This window comes from Staurois parvus, unplaced genomic scaffold (genome assembly GCF_062004578.1).
Source record: "Staurois parvus isolate SC_StPar_1 unplaced genomic scaffold, SC_StPar_1.0 ptg000165l, whole genome shotgun sequence".
NCBI classification, from domain to species: Eukaryota; Metazoa; Chordata; class Amphibia; order Anura; family Ranidae; genus Staurois; species Staurois parvus.
Genome location: NW_028317961.1, coordinates 4,575,121 through 4,601,311, shown reverse-complemented (window position 1 = coordinate 4,601,311; position 26,191 = coordinate 4,575,121). Strand labels below are relative to the sequence as shown.

At 42.9% G+C, this 26,191-nt stretch overlaps 1 protein-coding gene across 22 annotated transcripts in view; it reads left to right on the top strand.

Moving 5' to 3' along the window:
- Positions 1 to 7,788: 7,788 nt before the first annotated feature.
- The window catches only part of EPB41L2 (erythrocyte membrane protein band 4.1 like 2), a 296,017-nt gene continuing 277,614 nt past the window's right edge, over positions 7,789 to 26,191 (top strand). For 6 of the 22 annotated variants that reach the window (XM_089676145.1, XM_089676162.1, XM_089676156.1 and 3 more), the window contains exon 1: positions 7,791 to 8,071. The gene's annotated coding sequence lies outside the window, so the exon portion shown is untranslated. Of the gene's footprint in view, positions 8,072 to 26,191 lie in introns of all 22 variants that reach the window. The other 16 variants (XM_089676148.1, XM_089676150.1, XM_089676154.1 and 13 more) reach the window with 7 other exon arrangements.

Here is a 26,191-nt window from a genome sequence, read left to right as displayed (position 1 = left end):
ACGGCCTCTGGCGAGCAGCGGGGGGTCCTATAGGAGAAGAAAGGGTGAGACTAACCCATACGTATGCTGCCATGGAGTCTGTCAGGAAAATTTTTTTAACATAAGATGTATTACTTATATGCAGTAGAGAAAGGGTAGTTCTCCAGGTCAGCTGTGCTGTTTGGCAAGGCTGAGTAAATCTCAAAAACCTCACAACAGAAATTCAAATGCTTTGATATGTAAACAGCCCCCATATGTGTATTTAATCTGTATATTGATGTTTGTCTGGATTTCAGCTTTAAAGGAAAATTGGGTTATGTTTACTGAACCGCCTTAACATTTTATGAAATGTTTCTCACAATTTTATATTGTGCTAACAACAATCCAAAATCCAGCAGCAAAATTTGCTATAAAAGGTCCTTGCTGGCTCATTGCCCATCCTCTATTCACTACTGGCTGTGCTGAAATTTAACACAGTAGTGGTTAATATGGAAAGATCAAAATGTTAATAAACAGTCAGATAGCCATACAGCCACTGAGAAGCAGAGCACTCTGCAACAAAATAACAGATAACTGCTGTGAAATATAGACTGTAGGCCAAACTGAATACCACATTATGTTGGGATGAAATGGCATTGTGCACACTGAGATATGCAGAATGCTTCTTTGTCCACTAGCTCTGTGGTTTGCATCCAAATTCCTTAGCTGAAAATCTATGAAAAGGCAAAGAATATGTAACATTTTTATTAAACCTAACAGCTGCCAATTGAGCAGTCTAGAAAAGCCCAATTTCTTTTAGACATTATGGTTTTTATGATAGCTTTATATGTACCATACTGTAGTAGTTTCTCCTGTACTAATGCACGCATTTTTCCAAATATTTTTTTGTAGTATAAGCATGCTGTTCAAAGATAAGTGAGCCTGGTATGTAAAAAGCTTGTTACTTTTCCCTTAATGTCTGTGAATTTGTGTTTTTCAGGCTTATTAAAGTAGAGCTCCAAACAGCAAAATACATGATGTAATACATATATAGGACCTATTTAAACTGACATAGGATTTGTAGATGTACCAGTCTTAAGTTTAAAGAGGTTCTTCACCCTGTAAATAAAAAAGTAAAAGTCAGCAGCTACAAATACTGTAGATGCTGACGTCTAAAAAACAGACACTTACTTGTCCCAGGATCAAGCGCTGTCCTCCCTCGTCCTCGCACTTCACCAGTCTTCGGATCCCCAGCGCTGGCATCTTAGCTGTGGGCAGCGACTGTTGAATGGTCCCGAAGTCTTTTGGGGCCTGTGACGTGTCCCAAGAGGCTTTGGAGAGGAAGGGGGCGGTTAGAGGAGGAAAACTTCCACCCTGATTGCCTAGTCAAAGTGGGAATGTGTACCTGTCAAAATCACGTTACCCCCACCCCCCAAAAAATAGACGTTCCAAGTGTAGCACTACCACCTTAGGAATCGCTGAAGTTTTGGGTCACCTTATAGTCCTGCACAGCCAGGCAACACACATTTTCTTCCAGCTTGCATACAGGAGACAGTAAACAGTCATTCAGCTTGTTTTTTTTTGGAGGGGGGGGTTTAATAAGGGGTATTTAAACTTGGATAAGGTCAAGGGGTGTATGGGATGCCCAAGGGAACTGTAGCTGAGGACAACTCCTTAGCAACTATGTACAAGTCTCTATGCAGCAAAAAAACAGTGTTTCTTCCTGGAGAGCTTTCCAGCCTCTCCTGGTGTACCATCCCGACCTCAGATGAATCCTCTCATCATCCAGCTGTACTGGGTGAATCCCTGGGCAAGGGTCCCGGAATCTGTTTCTTTAAATCAAACAGACCCAGGTGGGGGCTAGTCAGGTTTCCCACCAAAATGCCCTTTCCCCTTATTAGGCCCAGGAGATGTAGGCAGACCCGGTGCTTCCACTAGGCAAACTAGGCAGCCGTCTAGGGCGCATTGCCAGCTAGAGGAGCCTTGGCGCAGCACAGGCCAGCTCTCTCTCTGTGTGGGACCCCACCATGGAAGATGCCAGGTTTCTGGGGCAGTGTAGCAGCTGAGCTGTCACTCCTTCCAATGTTCCTCAGTCCCTTACTGCAAGCCAGCTGGCGGCTGCTGATCACTGTGAAGTTCCAGCCTTTCTCTTCCCATTCATCTGTGAAGGTGGAGTTGTGCCTGCAGACGAAGATTATGTCTGACTCTGATGTCTTGTGTCTGTGTGAGTGTGGCCAGGTCGGCTAGACATCCATCACATTTTCAATGTATCAGTGAGTGATGACTGCTGGGCCTGCTGATCTGTGTCAGTGTTGGTGGTGTATTGTGTCTGATCTGTCACTGTGTGGGATCACTCAGTTTATGTGTTCTCTCTGTGTGTGTTGCTGGGCTGCCTGCTGTCACAGAGTTTTATCTTCCCCCCATTGCCTGGGGAATTCCAGCATGGGATCTCTCAGAGCTATCTTATGGCACTTATTTTTGCAAATTAAAAGAAATTTAGCAGTTTTTTTTGGGTTTTTTTTGGGGGGGGGCAAGTAGCTGATCTTGCCTAGGGCACTAAAATAGCACAGGCCCTGGGTGTAGGTCTACTCACTTTACCTCTCCTGTGAGCTTGTTGGGTTGGTGGCTGCCTTCAGGCCTCCTGCTAAGCTGGCTCCTTCCCTGTTGCACAGGTGATCCTCTCTCAGGGGACTGCTGAGGGTGAGAGATCCTCCTTTCAACTTCAGCCTGGAGGTAAGCCACTTCCCACTGGGCCCCCTCCCTGGCTCCTGCATCCCTTACATTTTCCACCCAAATTCTCCTGCTGCTGAGAAGGCTCAGTCACACTTCCTCCTGCTTGGGGATTGCCCAGAGTCCCTTACATGTGCAGATCAGCTACTTCTCACTCTCACCCACTGCCTTCTAGAAACTTCTCAAGTCTCTAGAGGGGGGGGAGGTATCAGGGAACTGATTTGCAGAGCCCTCAGCCCTGACCTGGAATGACCTGGCTGACTCACATCCAGTCTGTCTCATGCCCAGGGTGCTATCCAGCCTTTCTTTAAAAAAAAAAATCCTAGCTAGCTCCCCCTGGCTAACTAGAGGGGTGCTACACAAGCATGACAGAGGAAGGGAGAAAAAGGAAGAAAAGTGGAACTTCTCCTTTTGGGTGAAGTTCCACTTGAAGGATAGGTTCACACTAGCCTGTGCAGTAAAATGTAGTGTTTTACTGTACAGTCTAGTGCAGTGTTCAGCAGGAAGCTGAGAGATGCACATTTCAGCACATAACAATGCTTGTTTTTTTCCTGATCGCTCCAAGATCAGGAGTAAGTGACCACAAATTGCAGGGGTCAGGAAAAAATAATGCAACTACTGTAGTGCAGGGGTCAGGAGTGTGTAACACAGAGTGCAAGGAGTAAATGGCATAGTTTGCAGGGGCCAGGAGTTCATAAGGCATAGAATGCAAAGGTCAGGAGTAAGTAATGCACAGAGACCACAGGTCAGGCGTTAGTAACACACAGAATGCAGAGGTTAAGAGAAAGTAAAACACAAAGTGCAGGGGTCAGGGGTAAATAATGTAGAGTTTGCAGGGGTCAAAAGTAAATAACACAGAGTGCAGGGGTCAAGATAAAATAATGAACAGAATACAGGGGTCAGGAGCAAATAACACACAGAGTTCCCGGGCCAGGAGTATGTAGCATAGAGAATTCAGAAGTCAGGAGTAAGTAATGCACAATGCAGAGGTCAGGAGTAAGTAATGCATGGTGTGCAGGGGTCAGGAGTTCATATTGTAAAGATTGTGCGGTTAAGAAACTAGTAGACTTGGTCGGAGCCACACTGATTTCTAAAGTAGTGCATGCACTACTTTTGGTGCGATTTGCATAGACATCTGTGTCAGATGTCTTGCAAATCACACCTCAAATTGACAAGTCACCTGACTTTGAAATCCTGTGAGTTCACTGTAAGTCACACGATTTAAAAATCGGCTTTGATGTGACCGGGGTGTTAAAGCGGCTGTCAGGACTTATAGTTTCGTATTCACAGAAGACTGTGAATGAGTGATGCAGCACTCACTAGCTGTCAAAGTGGGGTAGCGGGGGGCAGTGTATTCATAACATGTTGTAAGGCAGAGCCTAGGAAAGGCAGAGCCTAGGAAAAGCCAGACATGACATGTTATACCCATATTCAGGGTGTAACATGTATGTTACACCCTAAATATAGGGATAACATGTCATGAAAGGTGAACTTATCCTGTAATGCAGATCGGTTGTGTTCCCGGGCTTTTCCTAGGCTCTGCCTTCCACCTTGTGGTACATATAAAAAGGGGGAAGGCTGGGTCTGGGAGAGGCCGGAGCTGGGAGGACCACATGGGAAAAAGCTAAAGAGTTCACATGCAAGTATGTAATCAGCAGCAACCTGCGTGCACTTCGACAACGTAAGCTACGAGTCACGGACTGCCTGGTGAGGTACACCTGGGCAGCCGAGGGATATTAGTTAGGGACTTATGCACTGTTGGACTGTGTTGATGCTGAAGTATCAGTAAAGTTATATTAACCACTTCTGAGCCTGGTCTAAAGTTATTCAAAAGGGGCGCATGGCGTAGTAGCAATGCTGGCAATGCTGCTGTCCAAAGGTGCCCCTGTGCTCCTTCATCCAGAGTGGCAGCACTCTAACACAAGAGGTGTATTTCTGGCCAGATCACCAGGTGGAAACAGACAGGAAAAGCCCTAAAAATATAAATGCAACTACCACATTCAATGATTGGTAAGCTACAATATATAACATTTTTAGTTTTGCGTTTAATACCGCTTTAAGCATCTCTGATATAGACACATAAAAAACTACATAAAAACTGACTAATAGTCACCAACTGTCAGTGTCAGTCTTTGTTTCAAAATGTCATCTCCCTGTTAATAAAATAATCCCTGCTCAAATGATATTTTCACTAACAATACACTAAACTCATTATTAGAGGACACAAACACAATATAGCAACCTGCAACAGTTCAAAGCCAGCTGGAGGAATTGGAGGAGAGACTGGCTTTCAGCTGCTGCTGGGGAGACACACTGGAGATCAGTTCCTGTAATTGCCCCCTGCTGCACTGATCACCCTCCCTGCTGGCCTGGGCCTGGTGCAGGAGGACCAGATCTACCACCTTATGAGCGCACTTCCATAACTATATGCATTTTAGTTTTGTGTTGACTGATTATTTCAGTGGAACAATTTTGTATTAAGACTGTCTTTCATGTATGCAGTACTTGGAACTTAACTATAATAATATTCTTTGTTTTGGCGAATTGGCTATGTGATTTTGCTTCAATGGCATTGAGTGATGAAAGTGTTACTAAACCCACAACAGTAAAATCAGCCTGTATATGCAGTAAAGCATGCTTGTTATACTCACTGTGGAACCTAAGGGTTGATCCTCTACATTGTGTAAAAAGGCTGTTTGAACCTTTCTTCTCCGTTCTCCGGGGGTGTGACAATGAGAGGCTCTGCCATTGTGGAAATACAGGAGAAAGTGACAGAGGGTTCACACATAGGCAGAGTGCCGGACTGCAGAATGCAAGTTCTGAGCAGAGAAAAGTGTTTTTTTGTATCTTTCTCTAGGTTTTGTAATTCCTGGATCAGGGTTTGGAGCTCGCAGATTTTGAAGTGTGTTGAGTGAGAAGTCTGCAACCCAGTCTCCAGATTTTGCCAAAAACCAGCAGGGTATATGTTCAGATGCAGACAACCCTTATAATAAACATTTGGGCATAGCTCAGGGCTCCACCTGAGAGACAAGAGGTCTCTGACTAGGTGTCAGGAGGACCCCAACCTTCCTGAAGAGACAGGGAGGTTGCATGGGGCAAGGCCTATCCAGAGGCCAGGAGTGGGCCATGCAGCAGGGTGCTGTGACTTAAGGCTGAGTGAGCAGAGAACCAGGAGAGCTGGGAAATACTGGTAAGAAGAGCAGCCGTGCTGTTGACAATCGAGCTAAGTATTTAGGGAGCTTGGCATTTTCTGTTCATGTTAATGGTGGAACTCCCTGCTTGGGAAACTGATTTATGTGTGATCTTTCCATTCTGTTTAATAAAAGTGGGATGCTGTGCTCTAAAATACAGTTTGGACTGGCACAACTCATTAGAAAATGCTTCTGCCACATGAGCATAATCACCCCAATACCACAGGGGACAGAGGAGGGAAAGTAGAGGGTCCACAGAAGGGGGGCATGGGAGAAAGAGCTGAGGATCCATATGGGGGGCACTGGAGGGGGAGGAGACAGTCCGCATGGGTGGGACACTCGAAAGCAGGGGCGGACTGACAACTCATGGGGCCCCCGGGCAATAGGGGATCATGGGGCCCCTGTGTCTTTGCCCAAACTCAAAAAAGCCTATGAAAACAGTACCAGGGGCATCTCATGGGGCCCCCTACTGACCCCGGGCCCTCGGGCAGTGCCCGAGTTTCCAAATGGTCAGTCCACCCCTGCTCGAAAGAGAGGAGAGGGGCAATATAGGGGTGATGATAGAAGGGATGGCACTGTGCTCATGTGAACACCCCTATGAGGACAAGAACATCCAAAACTTCAGGGTGGGTGGGAGCAGAGCTAGGATATATGGTATGGTGTACAAGGTGCGACAATGTAATTCCTGGAAAGGACCAATCATAACCTTATCAAACACCTCTACATTCTTCAAAAGATCATCTGAAATTTGAAGAGGACATTCTTTCTGATCTGCCAAGATTCGAGGCGCCATCTTTGTGGATCCACTGCACTGTTTCCCTGTTCAATGCTTCTGCCATCATTCGCATGCTTACTCTTCATTCTGGATTCACACTCTGTCCACATTTCCGTCTGTCCTTTGCGTTTTTGGCTGCCCACTTCTTGCGTCATCATGGCCATTTCCCCCCTTCCTTAAACTGCCTATACCTTTAAAAAACACTTGATTTCTTCATAGGATGCTCACCATAAATCTGTTGTAACAGAGCTAAAGTTTCACTCATACTTTTGCCAATTTTCATGCAAAAGTTTACGTAAATCTGCTGCTCCATATTTCTGCAAAAGCAGTAGTATGGGCAGCACAGTGGCTAAATGGTTAGCACTTCCACCTGGCAGTACTAGGGTCGCTGGTTCGAATCCCAACCACAGCACCACCTGCCTGGAGTTTGCATGTCGTGTCTGTGTGGGTTTCCTCTGGGTACTCTGATTTCCTCCCACACTCCAAAGACATGCTGGTAGGTTAATTGGCTCCTGTCTAAATTGGCCCTAGTATATGTATGTATGAATGTAAGTTAGGGACCTTATTTTATATATATATATATATATATATATATATATATATATATATAAAATGCTGAGTAAATTGACGGTGCTATATAAGTACCTGTAATAAATAATAGTAAATAAATGAGGATATAAAACAAGTTCCAATAGAAATATCTCCTAGATTGTAAGCTCCCAGGGTCAGGCCCTCCTTTCCCTCTTGTATTGAACTGTATTGTCTCCTGTTATATTGTAAAGCACTGAGCAAACTGTTGGCGCTATATAAATCCTGTATTATAATAATAATAATATGTTAACCTTTCAAAGAAATAAGTGACAAGCTAGAACTGTACTGTAAAGACATAGAACTAGTAACGCTTTTCAGAAAGCAAACACACTAAGAACGCACACAGAGCAACCAATGTTACGAGTTTCCAAGAACGGGCGTGGACACCAGACGTGACCTGACAGAGAAGACAGGTCCGCTTGATTGACAGACGGCTCAGCCAGGGACACTCAGCCATAATACACAGCTTATCCAGTCAGAGTGAGGCGGGAGCAGTGTGAGGGTGTGGCTTGCCCGTGTTGTGGTAGTGGTATGGAGTGAGAGAGCAGCACGATGTGCTGGGCGGGTCTTTCTGAGGGTGTGGGCGTGTCCTAGGCTCCAATCACTAGTAGTGCCCACTTGCTTGCGTGTCGGGGAATTTGAATGGTGAGAGCGGCCGTGTCGGCTGGCTGAGGCGGATGCAGTAACGGTAGATTCAGCGGCACGAAGCTGAGGAGGATTCTTCCCCGGTTCTCCGCTCGTGGTTACGTCATTCTGTGAACGTCAGACATCCTCACGTCAGAGGCTGCACCGCTGGAGGGCGGTTATCTGTCATCTCCATCTTCCAGTAAGTGCGTACAGATAGGTGGTGGGGGCTCGGAGCTTTCCCTGGATCGTCCTATGATCTGCTATACGGCTTATGTGTATATATGGCGCTGTGTCTGTGCTGCTCAGTGTTCATTCTGAGCGCCATACCCCTCCGCTGCCTCGCCTCAGACACACAGGGGTTAATGGAGTTCAGATGTGCGCTCTGCTGTCCATTGCCGCGGAGGGGACAAGCACATGTACACGGTGTGAGAGATGGACACACACTGACCACAACACACGAGTCCTGCATGGGATCTCACTGAGGGTACCTCAGTGCTGGTCATGGGAGATGTGAGGGGCAGAGGACAGTGCTGTGCAGGGAGGGAGCTGGGCTCTGCCACTGGGCTCTGCCACTGGGCTCTCCTCATCCTTCCTGCACGCTTGTATGCATCCTTCTGCTCTCTATGTCACACACCAGCTTGCTCGCTTTCTGTCTCTTGCCCTCTCTTCTGTCTGGCATGCACTTTCCTTTGCTGTCTTCCTGACATGCCTCCTTCTTTCTCTCTTCTTTCTGTCACACTCTCTCAGGTCTGTTGTGTGTGCTCGCTTACACTCACTTTCTATCATTTTGTCTGTTGCAAGTGCACACTTTTGCTCCTTCCTTTCTGGCGCACACTCTTTCTGGTGCGCGTGCGCTCTCTTCATTTTGGTGCACGCTCTATTCTTTCTTTCTTGCGCTTCTTTCTTGTATGCATTTGCGCTCTCTTCTTTCTGTCGCTCCCACTTTATATCATTTTGCCTGGCACAAGTACATGCTTTTGCTCCTTCCTATCTAGTGCGTGCTTTTTCTGTAATCTCTACCATGCACGCTCTCTCTTCTTTCTGTTTCTTGCGCTTCTTTCTGGCATGCACTGTGCTCTCTTGCTCTATCTTTCTCACGGCTTTCAATCATTTTGTTTTTTGCATGTCCACAGTTTTCCTCCTTCCTTTCTAGCACAGACATGCACTCCTCTCTTTCTGACATGGACACGCTCTCTCTCCATTCTGGCGCAGGCGAGCTTGCTTGCTATCCATTCTGGCACAGGTGGGCTTGCTCGCGCTTTCCGTCTTTGTTCTGGTGCACACTCTGTCATTTTGTTGCATGTCCACAATTTTGCTCCTTCCTTTCTGGTGCGGGCCCGCTCGCTGTCTCCTTTCTGGTGCGGGCCCGCTCGCTGTCTCCTTTCTGGTGCGGGCCCGCTCGCTGTCTCCTCTCTTGTGCTATCTTACCGCTTTCAATCATTTTGTTTTTTGCATGTCCACAGTTTTGCTCCTTCCTTTTTAGCGCAGACATGCACTCTCCTCTCTTTCTGACATGGACACACTCTCTCTCCATTCTGGCGCAGGCGAGCTTATTATCCATTCTGGCACAGGTGGGCTCGCTCGCGCTCTCCGTCTTTGTTCTGGCGCGCGCTCTCCGTCTTTGTTCTGGCGCGCGCTCTCCGTCTTTGTTCTGGCGCATGCTTTGTCATTTTGTCGCATGTCCACAATTTTGCTCCTTCCTTTCTGGTGCGGGCCCGCTTGCTGTCTCCTCTCTTGTGCTATCTTTCTCACGGCTTTCAATCATTTTTGTCTTTTGCATGTCCACAGTTTTGCTCCTTCCTTTCTAGCGCAGACATGCACTCTCCTTTCTTTCTGGCATGGGCACTCTCCTTTCTTTCTGGCATGGGCACTCTCCTCTCTTTCTGGCATGGGCACTCTCCTCTCTTTCTGGCATGGGCACTCTCCTCTCTTTCTGGCACGGACACGCTCGCTCTCCATTCTGGCACGGACACGCTCGCTCTCCATTCTGGCACAGGTGAGCTTGCTCGCTCTCCATTCTGGCACAGGTGGGCTCACTTGCACTCTCCGTCTTTGTTCTGGCGCACGCTCTGTATCATTTTGTTTTATGTCCACAATTTTGCTTCTTCCTTTCTGGGTCGGGCTCACTGTCTCCTTTCAGGGGCAAACATGCTCTTTCTCTGCTCTGGGCTTATTCTCTTTCTTTCTGCGCAGGTTTTCTCTTTACTTCGTCGCGCTCTCTCAAGCTATGTATTCCAGTGCGCGCTCTCTTTTCCTTCTGACGCTTTCTCTCTCCCTTCTGGCGTGCATGTGATTTTTCTCCCTTCTGGCGCACGTGCTCTCTCTGTTACTGTCTACAACAATCTGAGGTGGTTGATTTTTGGTTTAATGCCTATTATTTTGTAACTTAAGCCAGCCATACCTGCAGGCCACTTTTGATCCATTCATTTATCAACTTGGGTACAGCCGGCCTGTCAGATTTTCTGCATGTGATTACTTCCAGCAGCTATACCCACTAGCAATAACCATTGTATTTTGCCAGCTGGGAAGGTTTCCTGCGGAATACAATAGGAATTCCCTTATCACTGACTTTTGTTGATGGAGGAATCAAGCGATTTTGTTCCGTCCATGGTGGAAGGAAAGAAAATCGCTTCATCTATGGGTTTATGACTTATTAGAATGATGGTTTGCCCTCTAAATCTCTTGTTGCTGGATGAAAGAGGCATCTACCAGTCATTATTGGATGGGTAATCCTTTAAACACTCTGGTGTAAACCTCAAGTTTTTGTGACCAGAACCACCTGACAAGTTTCTTGAAACGGCTAGACCTCTCTACTTGTTCCTGATGAGCATGCCTTTATAAGAAATACAGATAACCCAATCTATGTGTTCATTGTCAGTCTGCCTATGGATCTAAAGCAACTCCTATTCATAAGTATTTCCCAATCTGCTCTGTAATGGATCTGAAAATGCAAATACACTATATTGGCAAAGGTATTGGGACACCCCTCCAAATCATTGGATTCAGGTGTTCCAATCACTTCTGTGGCCACAGGTGTATAAAATCAAGCACCTAGGCATGCAGACTTCATCTACAAACATTTGTGAACGAATGGGTCGCTCTCAGGAGCTCAGTGAATTCAAGTGTGGTACCGTGATAGGTTGCCACTTGTGCAATAAGTCCGTCCATGAAATTTCCTTGCTACTAAATATTCCACGGTCAACTGTTAGTGGTATTATAACACAGTGGAAGCCACTGGGAACAACAACAACAACTCAACCACAAAGTGGTAGGTCACGTAAAATTACAGAGCGGGGTCAGCGCATGCTGAAGCACACAGTGCACAGAAGTCACCGTTTGCCAGCAGAGTCAATAGCTAAAGACCTCCAAACTTTGTGTGGCCTTCAGATTAACACAACAACAGTGCATACAGATCTTCATGGAATGGGTTTCCATGGCTGAGCTACTGCATCCAAGTCTTACGTTATCAAGTGCAATGCAAAGCGTCGGACGCAGTGGTGTAATGCATGCTGCCACTGGACTCTAGAGCAGTGTTTCTCAAACTTTTTTCAGTCGAGGCACCCTTTAAAATTATGGACAGTCTTGAGGCACACTATTTTATAATGGGGTGCCTCAAGACTGTCCATAATTTTAAATGGGGACCCCATTCTAAAATGTGAAAAACTATTCTAATAGTTTTATATAACGCAGCAACATCCAGACATGTAGGACACCCAACATTAGAGGTGATTTATTCTTCCAAAGCAAATATACTTTTGCACACTGGCACTGAGTAGTATTCCATTGTTTCTCTTCTCCCTCAGTTTTTCTCCATCACTGAGCTAATGATGCTATTTTTGATATTTGCCAAACTGAACTATGCCAATGAACTTTCATACATACTTAGCCTATTGGTCCTTCATTCACTTATGTCAGTATCCACGTTTTGGATCTAGAACTATGGACACAGTACCCATACCTTTGGATAGCTGTGACAACACTCACATTAGGGTTTACTGCCCTTGAGTGGTATCTATCCATTTTTCATGGACGTTAGTCCCCCTTGCTAACTAGCATCAGGTTTGTCCGGCATATGTGGATGAGTATGGCGATTTATGATGTGCAGGCTGTACAGCCCTCCTTTTTGACCAGACAACGCTGTTTTTTTTTTTTTTTTTTTTTTTTTTTTTTTTTTTTTTTAATATGGTGTAAAGGTAGTCTATTGCTCTTTAATTTTTTTTGCAATTTTTGATTATAATAAAGCCTGTCTTCTTCTAATAAGCCACTTTGTCCACCTCGTAACCTCCTATCGGGCTTTCTTTTGGCCCTTTTTGTTCGGAGACTGAGCTAATGTGACCCCTGGCACTGATGGAGAGGGGCTGGGGAGGGTCAAAATAAGATGCTGTGCAGGCAACTGACATCCTCCTGATCAAGTGATGATGTAATTGGTTGTCAGGACGCTGGCGGCTAGAAGGTTGTAATGGTGCACAATGAAAACCTGTGGCTTTCTGTAACTAAAAGGCAGGCTTGTTCCACCTGCTGGCTAGCATACAAGTTTTGGGCAATTTTTAGACATTTTGACAAGGCACACTGGTTGAGAGAGGCTGTTCTAGAGCAGTGAAGATGTGTTTTCTGGAGTGACCAATCACACTTCTCTGTCTGGCAATCCGATGGATGTGTTGCCAGGAGAACAGTACTTGCCTGACTGCATTGTGTAAAGTTTGGTGGGGGGTTATGGTGTGGGGTTGTTTTTCAGGGGTTGGGCTTGGCCAGTTACGTCCAGTGAAGAGAACTCTTAAGGTGTCAGCATACCAAGACATTTTGGACAATTTCATGCTTCCAACCTTGTGGGAACAGTTTGCGGATGGCCTCTTCCTGTTCCAACATGACTACGCTCCAGTGCAGAAAGCAAGGTCCATAAAGACATGGATGAGTGAGTTTGGGGTGGAAGAACTTAACTGGCCTGCACAGAGTCCTGACCTCAGCCTGATAGAACACCTTTGAGTGAATTACAGCGGAGACTGCGAGCCAGGCCTTCTTGTCCGACATCAGTGCCTGACCTCACAAATGTGCTTCTGGAAGAATGGTCAAACATTCCCATAGACACACTCGTAAACCTTATGTACAGCCTTCCCAGAAGAGTTGAAGCTGTTATAGCTGCAAAGGGTGGGCCAACTCAATATTGAACCCTACAGACTAAGACTGGGATTCCCTCAAAGTTCATGTACGTGTAAAGGCAGGCCGACCAATACTTTTGGCAGTATAGTGTATGTCTTTGGATTACCCTAAACCTGTGCATACACCTCTAGGTCCGCTGATCTAAAGAATGAAAGTTGATGGCCTTGAAAGGATTTTTCTAGCCACTCACTATTGTGCCCCATATTTTGTTGGTGTAATTGTGCATGCTTATGGCATGATATTCATTTGGTCATGAGATCTCTCATACAGGAATCTTAACTCTTTTCCTGTGATTTAATGCATGCAGATCTCAAGAGTCATCCTCCTGGCTCTCTGGCCACAGCGCCTGTTTTTGTCCTATCTTTGCTCAGGCAGGTTACATGACATGCAGATACTGTTTTAGATTTGTACAAGGAGAGCGTAGGAGCTGGAATAGATTTACCAGCAGATATTCAAGCTGACCATTTGATTGGCTCAGCTAAAATGAAGCTTTCATCAGTTTGCGTCAGTGTTCAGTAACGCTTCTCTGCCCAAGGAGCATTAACAGCAGCACGTCCTACCTCATTCACTCAACACTTTATTTTCACAAGAGTGCTGGGTATCCATTTTCATTCAGTGCTTGTCTGTGCATGGCATTTAAGGAATCGTCAAATATCAGATGCGTAAAGGAAGCCATCTGGTAAAACTTTGTCAATTATGGAATCTAGAATTAAGAAAAAAATTCTATGAACTTATTTTTTGGATGGATGACTGCAGATGGTTGTACTTGATTTAAGGAATTCAGGTAGCCCAGGAGCTGGTGTTTTTAATAATCATGTTTTAACCACTTAAGGACCGCCCTCTAGCAGATAAACTGCTCCAGGTAGGGGGTGCGCCGCCATGGATGCCAGTCACCGGGACCTGGCCGGTAATTACCCGGTGAGTACCGGCGATCACCGATGGGGAGGAAGATTGTTTTGTTTACAAACAATCTTCCTCCCGGTCAGCTCGAGCACACTGCTTGGGATGGCTGTGCACAGTACAGCCATTCCAATCAGTGTGCTTACAGTGAAGAACACAACCCCCCTACCCCAATAAAATACTCCCAGCACACAGTTAACCCTTTTCATTGCCCCTCACATTAACCCCTTCCTGCCCAGTGCCATTAGTACAGTGTCAGTGCTTTTTGTTTTTTTTAGCACTGGTCCCTGGAGTGTCAGTGACACCAAATTAGTTCCCCCCCAGTGTCTGAATGTCCACCGCAGTCCCGCTAAAAGTCGCTGATCGCCGCCATTACTAGTAGAAAAAAAAATTGCATTATCTATAATGCCATTTCTAAATGCTAGAACTATCACATAAACCAATTAATTTACACATATTGTGATTTTTTTTTTTTTTTCTAGCAAAGACATGTTGCAGAATACATTTTGGCCTAAATTTATGCTGAAATTTGATTTTTTTTAAAATTATTTTACTGGACATGTTTAATAGCAAAAAGTAAAAAATACAGGTTTTTTTTTTTTTTTCAAAATTGTTGGGTTTTTTTGCTTATAGCACAAAAAATAAAAACCACACAGGTGATCAAATACCACCAAAAGAAAGCTCAATTAGTGGGGAAAAAACCCCCAAAATTTCATTTGGGTGCAGCGTTGCATGACCACGTAATCGTCAGTTAAAGTAGCGCAGCGCCATAACACATAAAATGGCCTGGTCATGAAGAGGGGTAAATCCTCAGGAAGGCAAGTGGTTAAAATGCTTGGATTGTCACTCTGTCTTTTGACTTTTTTGTCTAGTGTTGTTGTGTTATCATTCTGTTGTAGTGCGGAATGTGATGAGTTTATGATTAAAACACTTGTGTTCTAGAGCAGCTGTGTTTTCTTTTTCTGGAGTTTCAAGTATCAGTGAGCCAATTTTCTAGATCAAATCTATTTGTTGTTCAAATAATAGATGACAAATGGTTTCCAGTAGAGCCAAAAGAATAAGGGGTCACCTCTAATATTTTGGGATCTTAGAAGCTGACTCAGGTTTTGGTGCATTTTAAAGCAGAACTAAACCTATCAGTGTACCGGTTTATTAAACAGTTAGGTCTCGTTCACACATTATGTGCAGAAAAACTGATGGAATCTGATGCACAGATTTCACTTGCAGAGACATCGGTTTACATCAGTGCTGCAATTAATTTTATACATGTTGCAGATTCGTGTGCAGCAAAAAATCTGCGTGTGATACCAGTTCTGTGGTGTGAACAGGGCACATAGAGAACAATTGATTTTTTTTGTGCCCTTGCAGAAATACGTCTCTGCACCATGATGTAATTGAGCCCTTACATTCCCAGCATGCTGGGAAGGCAACCTTCACATTTGCTTGTGTTCTCATCCACACTGTCAAATCATCAAATGGCTGTTGTCATAACTAATCGCATATAAATAATCACATCATGGCAGTTGCAGATCAAACAGAGGCAAAGATGGCAGCTTCCTTGGCTGAAAAGAATGGGTGGGTTTAGTTCTGCTTTTAAATGTGGAATTCTAGTTTCTATCCTACAGGATTGGTTTTCAATCTTTATCTGTCAGCTTGCACTTATAACACTTATAAATCAGCTTGTGATTTCCTTTAATTTTCTGTTTTGTCGATAAAATAAAATATTGTACTTTACAATTTATAACATTTTTTTCAGTTTACTACTTTAGAAGAGCATTGCCTAGTCAGTGAAATGTAAAAAAAAAACAGTGCAGCTATACTAAACTTTTAAAGAAACGGTTTTGCAGGTCATAGTAAATGTTTTTGCCAATATCAATTTTAGTTTTAAAAAGTTATGTACCTTTTTTACTTTCTAAAAGGTTGATCTGTGCTATACTTAATACATAGAGGTATGTTTATAATGCAGTCAATGTGACATCCTACATACATTCACTGGTAGTGGATCAGTCACCTTTTTCAAAACTGCATGTTCCAGGAAGATTCACCTGCAGTGAATGTTTGAATGTCAGATTTACTGCTGTTTAAATAGTCCTCTTAATATTCTAATGGTTTTACTTTTACCTCAGTGACTAAAAAATGGTCTGTACAGAGTAAATTGATGCTAAGCCAACTCCTGCAGCTTTGTCTGTCTTTGAAGATTAATGTGACGTCCTGGAATCTGCCCCAAGTTTTGTGGGAGGTTATTGCCTCTTCCTTTCTCATGCTGTTATAGGGTTATGGGTAGTTTCATCCAATAATGAAAGTACTAGAATTTTAGACCAAAAATAGTCCCCACTCTTGCAGTCTTTGTGCATTGGAGGCATGGAACATGTGTGGCTTTAGTTGCTTCCTTTTTTCCCTTGTTTTTTTCTTCTAATATTTGAAGTATCAAACTGTATGCCTTTTTAATTTATTGGAAGCTCATTATGTACGGTGTAAATATTACCTATTTATACATTGTCTGTTTTTGTATGGTTTGCTATCCACAAAGTTCTACATTTTGGTAAGACAGAAATACTAACAAAATGCTACTTTCCAGTTTTAATAATGACATGCATAATAAGAACATACTTAAAGTAAAGTTGAAGTGGTAATAAAATGCCCAAGCTGCTAGTTGCAGCATGTAGCAGTCACCTACAGGTCCCTTTTTCTTTTTCTCCATCAAAACAAAGGAGGCAGTAGCATGTAGGTATTCACCAGATATCCTGGTTGAGAGCCTGATCATCACTGTCTCGCACACACTCTCATTTGCCCATCACTGTGATGGGAGACCTTAGTGGCCAGTTGTAAGGCTTCTAAGGTTTGTACCACAAGCATGAATAGTAAGTGATCTGATGTGCCGTTTCCTAGATCTTCCTATAATGTGGTACAGCTCGTGGGACCAAGATCTTCTAGTGGGCTGCTTAGGAATACAAATGCTGGGGGAGGCTAAAGGAATGCTAGAGAACATGTCCTTATGTTGATTTGTAACTTGTCACGTTGAGCTACTTTTACCTAATGTTAGGGTGTTGACTCCTGGGAGTGAAGATGGTGTCAAAGAACATGCGTCCTATAGAGGACTACAAGTTGTTATAGGACACCATTATGCTGCAGTTGAGTGTCAGAGCCTGTTCATTGTGGTATAATGTGCATGTTAGGTATTGCACTCCATATTACACACCACAATGCATCTGCAAAGTATACTACAACTTCACCCCCTTTTTTACGAAACAAAAAGAAAAAATTATTTCCTCTGTTGGTCTATTCAAAATTAATAGTCTGCAGTAACGCAGGGCACTAAGTCAGGGTGAAGCACATTTGTTACTGCAACACAGCCTGGTGTGAATAGGCCCTTTCATTTGGACAAAATAAATAAAAGCTAAATAAGGTGGGTGGATAATTCCTAATTCATAAATCTGAGTATTTATTCACGGTTATAGAGAAGTGAGTAAAATCTTGAATTTCCCCTATAGGGTTGTTTTTAGTATGGTATGAAGATGAAAAGTTGATTCATATGTACTGCTTCACAATTCCTCAAATGGTTGGCAAGGAAAATATATTGTCTCCTATAGTGGTGCTTTGGCATTTTATTAGTGTTCTGTTTCCCAGGTGACAAAGACCCATCCTTCTTTGAGCTGTGGAAGGCTTGCTATGTGGCTTCTCTAACGGCATCCTGACAACGCAGCTACTACGGAGACGGCTGCATTGATAGTCGGCACTTATCACTGGCTCCAAGCACTTGTACTGGCAAGAGGAATGCAGAGGGAGCGGGCGGGGGGGTCCGATTTCCTGAGACAAAAACAAGCTATCAGGGCAGTCTTCTCCTTGCTAGCTGCGTTGTCTGATGGCTGTGGGGGGGGGGGAGACGAAGAGTCCTGCCTGACCACAATAGCTAGCCTTCCACAGCAAATAGGAAGATGGGAGAAGATACTACATATACTTTGTCCACTGGCAGACAGAACACAAATGAACTACTTCTTTAATGTTATATTAAAGAACCCAATAGAGGCAGTAAAAGTGTTCTAAACCCAGGACCTTTCATTCACTATATCCGGTCTCCCACAGTACACACAACATGGAAATGCAATTATTGTAGTAAATATAAACTGCTAAATACCTTTTCTCATCAGCAGTATATAGCAGACTTGTTGCTTCTAACAGTGTCCCGCTAGCACTGGTTAAAGCTTAAAGGAGTAGTTTTCATTTTGCTCTGACTGTCCTATGAGGCAGCATAACCCCTGACCTCTGTGTGGGCAGTGCTGATTGGCCCTGTGCTGATCACATGCACCCTCCCAAAGAAGTAAAAAAAAAAAAAAAAACGTCTAGGAATACACACTAAACTGAGCATGTATAGAGTGACTCCTAGAGCTCTGTATTAGCAGATGAATTGGGAACAGTAAAAGGGGAGGATCAGAGAAGACAAGATCAAACGGACTTTTTACACAATGTGGAGGATTATCCCCTTAGGTTCCACAGTGAGCATAGCAAGCATGCTTTACTGCATATACAGACTGATTTTACTGTTGTGGGTTTAGTAACACTTTAAAACATAGGAGACCTTTGTTAAGGTTTATACATTACAGGTGGAACTCTTGTTAAAACAGGCGAAGTAAACACTGTAAATGATGTGAACTTGTCACAAGTCTGAGCATATAAAAAAAAGTGTGAATAAATGTATAATAATCAGTTGGTCCAGGGATATACAGGCAACTGAAGTTATATCCACATTTGCCTTCCTGTCAAAGTTTTGTTCTTACTTAAAATGCCAAGGCCAATTTAAGATGATAGACTGCTTCTTCACTAGTATGAAGACCTAGGAATTTGGGAGGTGATGTCAGGCTTATACAGGAAATGTTGAGATTTGCATAGAACGTCAGCTGCTCACATCTTGTGATATGATCATTTTAATATGCCATTTTCACTGAAGAAAAGTTCTGCTCATGCAAATCTTTCTTAACTACTTAACATACAAAGGATTTACCCCCCCCCCCTTCCTGACCAGGACATTTTTTTTTATCATTCCCCCCCCCCCCCCCACTAATAGAGCTTTCTTTCGGTGGTATTTGATCGCATGTGCGGTTTTTTAATTTTTTGTTAAATTTGTTTGCGCTATAATGAAAATAAAACTGACAATTTTTAGAAAAAACAATATTTTGGACTTTTTTACTATTAAACATATCCAGTAAAATAAAAAAATCTAATTTCATCATAAAATTAGGCCAGAATGTATTCTGCTACGTCTTTGCTAAAAAAAAAATCCCAATACATGTAAATTGGTTTACATGAAAGTTATAGCGTTTACAAATGGTGTGTGTATATATACTAAGATTTTTTTTTTTTTTTTACATTTTATTTTTACTGGTAATGGCAGTGATCAGTGACTTATAGCGGAACTGCGGTGGGCATTCTGACTGGGGGGAACTGACTTGGTGTCACTGAAATCCCCAGTGACACCAATATAGTGATCAGTGCTAATACAAAACACTGACGCTGTACTAATGGCACTGGGCAGGAAGGAGCTAACATGTGGGGCGATCAAAGGGTTAACTATGTGCTGTTTTACTGTGCGCTGTGTGTGTGCGCGCTTGTGCTTCACTATAAGCACACTGCTTGGCATGGCTCTGCTATGCAAAGCCATGCATAGCAGTGTGCAGGAGCTGACAAACATGACAAACATTTTATTATATTGCAGCTTACCATTGTTTAGATGTGATGGTTGTATTGGTTTTGTTTGTTAGGCTTTTTTTTCCCCTTAATATTAAACAGGAAAGCTCTATTACAGTTACAGGAATGAGACAGACAATTAACACTGCCAGGGGTGCTTACAATTATCAGCTTTTATTTATTTAAAACTTTTATTGCAAAAGGAAAAAACTGTTTACTGTAATTTATTAGAAAGTGTGCTGCTGTTCAAATGTGCCTCCTGTGCTACTTCATTCAGTGTGAGGGCACTCTAATACAGTAAGTGTTACTGGTCAGATCACCAGGTGAAAATAGAGGTGAAAAGACTAAAAATTAATGCAACAGCAACATCTAATGATTGGTAAGCTGCAATACAGGTGAAACTCGAAAAATTAGAATATCGTGCAAAAGTTAATTTATTTCAGTAATGCAACTTAAAAGGTGAAACTAATATATGAGAGACTCATTACATGCAAAGCAAGATAGTTCAAGCCGTGATTTGTCATAATTGTGATGATTATGGCTTACAGTTCATGAAAACCCCAAATCCACAATCTCAGAATTAGAATATTACATGCAATCAATAAAACAAGGATTGTACATAGAACAATATCAGACCTCTGAAAAGTATAAGCATGCATATGTACTCAGTACTTGGTTTGGGCCCCTTTTGCAGCAATTACTGCCTCAATGCGGCTTGGCATGGAAGCTATCAGCCTGTGGCACTGCTGAGGTGTTATGGAAGACCAGAATGCTTCAATAGCGGCCTTCAGCCCTTCTGCATTGTTCGGTCTCATGTCTCTCATCTTTCTCTTGGCAATGCCCCATAGATTCTCTATGGGGTTCAGGTCAGGCGAGTTTGCTGGCCAATCAAGCACAGTAATCCCACGGTCATTGAACCAGGTTTTGGTGCTTTTGGCAGTGTGGGCAGGTGCCAAGTCCTGCTGGAAAATGAAGTCAGCATCCCCATAAAGCTCGTCTGCGGAAGGAAACATGAAGTGCTCCAAAATCTCCTGGTAGACGGCTGCGTTGACCCTGGACTTAATGAAGCACAATGGACCAACACCAGCAGATGACATGGCTCCCCAAATCAACACAGACTGTGGAAACTTCACACTGGATTTCAAGCATCTTGCAGTGTGTGCCTCTCCATTCTTCCTCCATACTCTGGGTCCTTGGTTTCCAAATGAGATGCAAAAGTTGCTCTCATCAGGAAAGAGGACTTTGGACCACTGAGCAACAGACCAGGTCTGTTTTTCTTTAGCCCAGGTAAGACGCTTCTGACGTTGTTTGTTGTTCAGGAGTGGCTTGACAAGAGGAATACGACATTTGAAGCCCATGTCCAGGATCCGTCTGTGTGTGGTGGCTCTTGATGCACTGACTCCAGCCTCAGTCCACTCCTTGTGAAAGTCCCCAACACTTTTGAATGGCCTTTTCCTGACAATCCTCTCCAGGCTGTGGTCATCCCTGCTGCTTGTGCACCTTTTTCTTCCACACTTTTCCCTTCCACATAACTTTCTATTAATGTGCTTTGATACAGCACTTTGATACATCCAACTTGTTTTGCAATTACCTTTTGAGGCTTTCCCTCCTTATAGAGGATGTCAATGAGGCTGCACAACTGTCAGGTCAGCAGTCTTTCCCATGATTGTGATTCCTACTGAACCAGACTGAGAGACCATTTAAAGGCTCAGAAACCCTTTGCAGGTGTTATGGCTTAATTAGCTGATTAGAGTGGGACACTTTGAGCCTAGAATATTGCACCTTTTCACAATATTCTCATTTTCTGAGATTGTGGATTTGGGGTTTTCATGAGCTGTAAGCCATAATCATCACAATTATGACAAATCACGGCTTGAACTATCTTGCTTTGCATGTAATGAGTCTATCTCATATACTAGTTTCACCTTGTAAGTTGCATTATTGAAATAAATGAACTTTTGCACGATATTCTAATTTTTTGAGTTTCACCTGTAATATTACTTTTTTGGTTTTGGGTTTAATACCGCTTTTAATATGCTGAGTTAAAATGAATGACTTACTTTGCAGACTGGATAGAAAGCCCTGCCTGTTTGCTGATGACACCTGTTGCCCATGTCTGTTACTCTAATATAGTCACCTATTTCAGAGTCCAGTAGGTCATCATAAAGGAGCCCAACTATAAAACAGTTCCTTGTCTGAGGGGTTTGCTGTTTGTTGTTCAGGCAACTTGGTTCAAATTTTTGTATATTTGAAATTGTTTGCACTGCATCCTTTGACATTGTTCTATTTGCTTATGTAACATTATCTGTGTTCTGAGTAATGGTCATCATTTGTATGAAACCCTCAGCATTTTTAGCTCAGCACTGTAAGCATCATAAAAAACATGTTCCTTAGGAAAATACTTCTTAAAATGATTACCCCAGCACTTGCAATTTACAATTTGCAGCTGACTCCTGCTCACTCAGTGATGCTTTCCTGGACTTCTGGTTTTCACCGGAAAGAATTAACCGTGGACAGTGCAATCTCCAGTTAGTCTGCTAGCTTGTAGGAGGGGGACAGTGAGTGCCTTGCTATCCTAGACTACAGGGGTATATGTTGATGCGCACAATGTAGGGAGACACAACTCTAGCCTTTGCATGCAAGCATGGCTCCATATGACACTGCAAGAGAAAGGAGCCATTCTGAAACGGGAAACCTGGGGCAGTGGTCTTGGTGGCAGCTTAAACTGGAACATAGGACAGGGTTAAAAGATAAAGCAGCTTCATACTCACAAAATGATTAAAGTGCTAATAGACATATATATATATATATATATATATATATATATATATATATATATATATATATATATATGTATGTATATTATGCTCATACTTTGGCAGAGGACATCTGTACTCTCATTCTGTGTTCACACAGCACTGGATGTAGAATGAGAAATGAAAGGCTTGAATGGGAACTGAACCGGAGCATGCACACTAGATGTGACAACGGGAGATCCATACAATCACAGGCTGAAGCAGGGACACAGGCAAAGAGGGATCACCACAAACAGCAGGGTCAACCAGGTATTTTTTTCAATCCTACATGAAACGAAAGGACAAATACTTAAGTCAGTATGCACATATTGAGACCCCATTCACACTATAGTGTTTTTAATTGCAGGCAGAATCACTGCGGTTCTACCTACGATTTAAAAACTCTTTGCTAAATAACAATCACACAATAGCATGTTCAGGTGCCATTCATTTTATTGGCACCTAAAAACGTGGTGCTGTTCTGCTGTGATTGTTGTGCTGCAATTGTGGCAAACCGTGTTACCCAAAAGAAGCTCCTGAAATCCCTTTGGGTGACACACTTCAGCAATGCAGTTTGCCATGATTGCGGTGCAATTTATTGCCGCAGAACCACACTACATTTTTAGGTGCCATTAAAATGAATGCTGCATTTCTGCCCATGATTCAAAACACCATAGTGTGAATGGGGCCTGAGATATAGCATGTGAAGATTGTTTTAACATTGTGGCTTTAATGACACTTTAAATCAGCTGCTGAAAGTGCTTAAAACTGAAGGGTTTATTATCGCCTTAATAAAGAGTTGCTGTAACTTAAAATACTCTTGTTTGACTTATCAGCATTTTTCCATACCCAACAATATGGTACTGCCACCTTCACTGTTAAATGGTATTATTTTTTTTAGTATTAGAATACAGGATTTCTATAGTGCCAAGCAGTTTGCACAGCACTTTACAACATGGATACAGACAGTAGTTACAATACAAGAGGAATCAGAGATCCCTGGTCGTTGGAGCTTACAATCTAAAACTATAGTGCTTTTTAGCACCTCTTACCCTTATGATTTTTAGTGAACCCAAAATGCAGTTCTGACAAAGCTGTCGCTCTCTGTACAGTATTTGGAACTCAAGGTAGAAGCATGTAACCGGGGAGTAATGTCTACAAACTTACATTAGCCCCATTACTTTTCGACTTCTAGACCCCTACAAAATGCTCACACAGGACAGTCATGGGCCTAGTTTATTACAGGTTTATAAATCCTTGTAATTAAATAAAATTCAGCACAAGCTTTAATGTCCTTCTGAGGCTGATTAGTTGCAGAAACGAAAAAAATGCAGCTGCTATGGTGATGTGTTTTCTGATTTATTTGTTCAATCATCTTGAGCTGTTAGAGGGACTCATTAAGCAGTATATAAGCAGTAATTCAGGAAGTATGAACAATTCTTCAATAGATATGAAGACTTATCAGTTTACTATGATGTAATTGGTATGAAAGGGCAGCTGATGTGCAGATGCACAACTTTTAGGAATGATTGTGTGTTGGGTGTATGTGAGTCTAGTACAATTCCCTGTTTTGTGTGCAGGGCCCTCCGATAGGGAGATACTGGAAGAGGACAGGAATTGATTGAACTGTTGCAGTTCAGCATTGTCTGTGTGCATGTGGAGGTTTATTGGCATCTGATCTGACTGCCTTACAGTGCAGCCAGCTGTGAGAGAATTGTCACTTCCTTTCCCCTCCCCCTCATCTCTACTTTATGTCTAGCTCATCCATCATCATCTTCCATAGCCCTCTGTGCTGCTCCCCTGAGCTTTGCCTGCATCCGGACTGTAAACATCAGCCAGTATGAGCTTTAGTGGGTGGGAGTAGTGTTAAATGTCCTGCCATCTGCTGTCTAAGTACAATCTCTGCATCACGGTCAAGTGCAGTCACTTTTTTCCCCCAATTGTGATGACAAGTCTACTAAACACAAGCTCTACATATTTTGAAAATGTATTTATATTTGTTCTGCTGATCGGAGTTTAGAGTGTTTATACTAGAGTGGAAAAACAATGCAATGTGCTTGTACTGCTTTTTATGGGAAAAATATTTTATTGTGGGTCTGACATATGGAAACTGGAGGAAGAAGCCAGTTATGCTCAGTACCCAGGAGTTCCCAGGTTTCATCTTGACCTGCACTGGAGAAGCAAAAGATGGAATATGGTTGTTAGGGTAAAAGGCTCCATTCACACTAGGGTTTTTCAAATCGTTGGTGGGATCGTTACAATTCTGCCCATGATTTGAAAACACGTTGTGAAAATGCGCAATCGTGTGTTCGCATGCAAGGGGATTTTGCCATGATCACAAAGGCGTTTTTTCTGTGCAACAAATGGGCCACTTTTCACAGAGCATTATCAAATCGCGGGCAGAATGGCGGCGATTCTGTCCGATTTGAAGATCGCTAGTGTGCATAGAGCCTTGGTCCTTCTTTTTTTTTTTTTTTTTTTTTTTCTCTCTCTAATTCTTATCAAGATTTTAGTGATTGACCTTTTTTTTCCATGCATTGGAGGATGTGAGTTTATCATCTTTTTCTGTCCTGCTAAGTTTTGGTATTTCCTGACTGCTGCTTCTTGCTCATCATTCAGTCTATTGTATGGTAGGAGATCTAGGGAGCAATCACATCCTTCCTTACCCATGCTTCTGTAGTATGTTTATGTTTCATGTTAATTCTAGGGAAGAGCACTTCCTCCTTTGTTTACATATAGTATCGGCAGCGAAAAACTGCCCATCAAACCACTTCTACAAGTAGTTTGTTACTGTGTTTAGTAGGAAACTTTTTTTTTTTTTCTTTTCTCTTGCATCATTTATTCAGTAAAAGATATCATACGTTCTCAAACCATGAGCAAGTTAGTTTTACTGCCTTTTTTTGACCCTCCCAAAGCCAACATTGATATTAGCTGGCAGTGTTTGTCAAAATTTGTTCTCATGTATAATTACAAACAGCGGATGTTTGAACAGTGGGCTGTCTGGTTTGTCATTTTTTTTTTCTCTGTAATGGTATTCATGCTTATATTTTACATTGTCTATGGTTTATCAAGAATCTTTGCCTAGAGTACAACCCTGACAGTGCAGCCCCTCTTGGATTTCTTGGCTATGTTGACCAATACCTTTTAATTATGTTTTAAATACTTTTAGGTTGTGCTTACAGTGCCTTTTATAACTGAAGTTTTACTTAGAGATTTAAGCAGGCCATAGACAATGCGATCTTTCTTTCCTGCAACCAAGAAAAGCTCTTGATTCCCCCATCAACAAAGTCAGTGTTGATGGGGGAATCCGTCCCGCAGAGCTATCGTGTGTGTGTGTGTGTGTGTGTGTGTGTGTGTGATGAGTTGTCCCTGATCGGAGAACACCACCTTAATTTTTGCTAGTAGCTATAACTGCTGGCAATAATCGCATGAAAATCCAACAGGCTGGTTGTACCCAAGTCGTATAATTGGCCTTCTTACAGATGGTTCAAATCTCAACCGGTCCCTGCTGAACAGGCTAAGACTTGATCTGTCTATGGCTGGCATTAGATATTTTTAAGTGTATGCATAGCAAAGCCATTTTTTATTTATGGATGGAGTATAGAAGGGTTGGAACCCCTTTAACATCTGTAATGCTGTTTGTGCCCCTACTGTCCACTGTCGCCATGGCTGTAAGTGAGGGAAAATCTAGTTGTCACTATATAACTAGAGGTGAGGGTAAATATTCCAATTAGGACAACTCTTCCCATGGTATCACAACATGCTTTGCTGCATAAAGATGAATG